At 47.3% G+C, this 2,893-nt stretch overlaps 1 pseudogene; it reads left to right on the forward strand.

Moving 5' to 3' along the window:
- Nucleotides 1-263: 263 nt before the first annotated feature.
- LOC110307506 (eukaryotic translation initiation factor 3 subunit D pseudogene) lies at nt 264-1,940 on the forward strand (annotated as a pseudogene).
- The last annotated feature ends 953 nt before the right edge of the window (nt 1,941-2,893 follow it).

Consider the following 2,893-nt stretch of genomic DNA (forward strand, 5'->3'; position numbering starts at 1 on the left):
TTGCTTCCCCTGGTGAGGTGTAGTAGACTCAGTGTGAGCAAGGTCTCAGCGATGTTGTTCCAAGATGTTTACATGGAGGGCAGACCCTGGAACACACGTCAGTACAGGAGGGTGGTGTGAAATTGGTGGTTTGAAAATGGTACAAGGTGCGAATCTTCCCCTTCCTGTCTTGGTTCCTCCGAGGACCGAGGCTATCACAGTTTCCTTACCTGGGCCATCTGTCACCATCCGGGCCCCGGGGAGGTGGTTGCAGATTTTAGAAGATGGAGAAATTCATGACACCTGTCATCCAGGACAACCCCTCAGCCTGGAGTCCCTGTGCCATCCCTGAGCAGTTTCGGAATATGCCCTACTAGCCATCCAACAAGGAGATTGGCTGGGGAAGGTTGCAGACTGGAAAGGGACCACATACCAGGACAAGAAGTATACAAGCAAGTATTCCTCTCAGTAATGGGAGAAGTCAGTATACGTATTTCCATGAGGGGGATGAGATAAGCTTCCAGCTGCTAGACACGTCGCATACAGAGAAGGCTGCCTACCAGTGGAACTGGATGAAATTCACACAGTGGAACCTCCGTAGAGACAAAGATCGGAGGAACATGGAGCAGTTCAACCTACAGTATAGGCATACTACTGCCCAAGAGTGCCAAGCAGCAAGGGAGAGAACAAATTCGCTTGCAGGAAAAAAAAATTCCAGAAGCAATTTGGAGTCAGGCAATAATGGGACTAGAAGTCATAGAAACCCTGAGACTCCTCAGCTGAAGTTCACAGTGACTGGGAGGGGAAGGAGGAGATGGACTTCCCTCAGCTGATGAAGACAAGCTACTTGGAAGCGTCAGAGCCTCGGGACATTGAGTGCTGCAGAGCACTGGAGTATTATGGCAAAGTGTTTGACCGCATCACCACGAGGAGGGAGAGGCCTCTGGGGAGCACCAAGAGCATCTTTCCACACTGTCACCACCACTGAGCAACCTGTCATCTGGAAGCTGGCAAAAATGCAGGGCAATGTGTTTGTCACTGACACCATCCTGGCCACACTGATGAGATGTGCCCGCTCTGTACCCCTGGGACATCAGCATCCAGAGAGTTGGATCTAAACTCTTCTTTGACAAGAGGGATGACTCTGACTTTGACCTCCTGTCTTCGAGTAAGACAGCCAAGGAGCCCCCTCAAGATGAAGTCAATCCCTTTAGCTCATCTTGGAGCCTGGCTGTGGAGGCCACCTGCATGGACCACAGTTTCTCCCATCAGTGCCTGAGAATGGGGAGGGAAAGATACAATTTCCCCAACCCAAACCCATTTGTGGAGGACAGCATGGATAAGAATGAGATTGCCTCCATCGCCTACCGTTACTGCAGGTGCGGAAGTGACATTGATCTTCTTGTCCACTGTGAACATGATGGCGTCATGACTGGGGCTAAAGGGGAAGAAGCGTCCTTCATCAACATCAAGACACTCAAGGAATGGGACTCCAGACACTGTAATGGCGTTGACTGGCTTCAGAAGCTGGACTCTCAGCATGGGGCTGTCATCGCCACTGAGTTGAAGAACAACAGCTACAAGCTGGCGTGGTGGACCAGCTGTGCTTTGCTGGCTGGATCTGAATACTTGAAGCTCAAGTATGTGTCCCGGTACCAGTAAAGGACTCCTCTCGCCATGTCATCCTAGGCACCCAGCAGTTTAAGCCCAGTGAGTTTGCCAGCCAGATCAACCTGAGGGTAGAGAATGCCTGGGGCATCTTATGCTGCGTCATTGACATCTGTGTGAAGCTGGAGGAGGGCAGTACCTCATCCTCAAGGACCCCAACAAGCAGGTCATCCGGGTCTACAGCTTGCCTGATGGAGGAGGAGGAGGAGGAAGAGGAGGAAGAAGAGGAGGAGGAAGAGGAGGAGGAAGAGGAGGAGGAAGAGGAGGAGGAAGAGGAGGAGGAAGAAACTTAAATGAGTTTGGCTTGGTTGCCTGTGTGTGTGTGCACCCAGCTGTGCTTGGGCAGGGTGTGGCCAGCTCCTGTTCTCTAGCAGATGAATAAAATTTAAGTGCTTTTGGTTTAAAAAAAAGAAGAATTTAGTACAAGATTCCAGCTGGGAGAATAGAGGTCATGCAGGGTTTGAAGGTCACTGAAGGGTTCGTTTAAAAGGTTTTATTCATTCTTTGGCAAATACATATACACACACACATTTATTTATTTTTATTTATTTAATTAATTATTCATTTATGGTTATATATGGTTAAGAGCACTTGCCATTTTTGTGGAGGTCCCAGGCTCAGGTCTCAGTACTCACATGGTGGCTTAACACTGTCTTTAACTCTAGTTACAGAAAATTTAGTGCTCTCTTCCGGCCTCCACAAAAACCAGAAAAGTATATAGGGTATGACACATACACGCTGGCAAATACTCATAGACATAAAAAATAAAAATGTGTATATATATATTATATATAAATATTTGTACACACACTCAGATACACACTTTCACACATGAGCACACTTACCTTCATTGCACATAAACAAACACTAGCACATGTTCCCGTGCACACATATGTTCAGACACATACACTCACACGCATACACACACACAGACACTAATACATGTATACACACACTGCACACAAAGACACGACACTTATATTCACAATCACACACATGTGCAAAGTCATGCATGTGCACACACATACTTATACACTGCACACAGACACACACATATATTCACACTCATACACATGCACAGACTCATACATGTGCATACAAACTCACACATTGCACACAGATGCACACACACACACATACATTCATTCACACACTCACACACATACACAGACTCATACATGTACACACACATACAACCACGTACTGCGCATAGACACACACGCATATACTCAACACACTCACACAC

This window comes from Mus caroli, unplaced genomic scaffold, assembly GCF_978045245.1.
Source record: "Mus caroli unplaced genomic scaffold, Mus_caroli_1 scaffold_14, whole genome shotgun sequence".
NCBI lineage: Eukaryota > Metazoa > Chordata > Mammalia > Rodentia > Muridae > Mus > Mus caroli.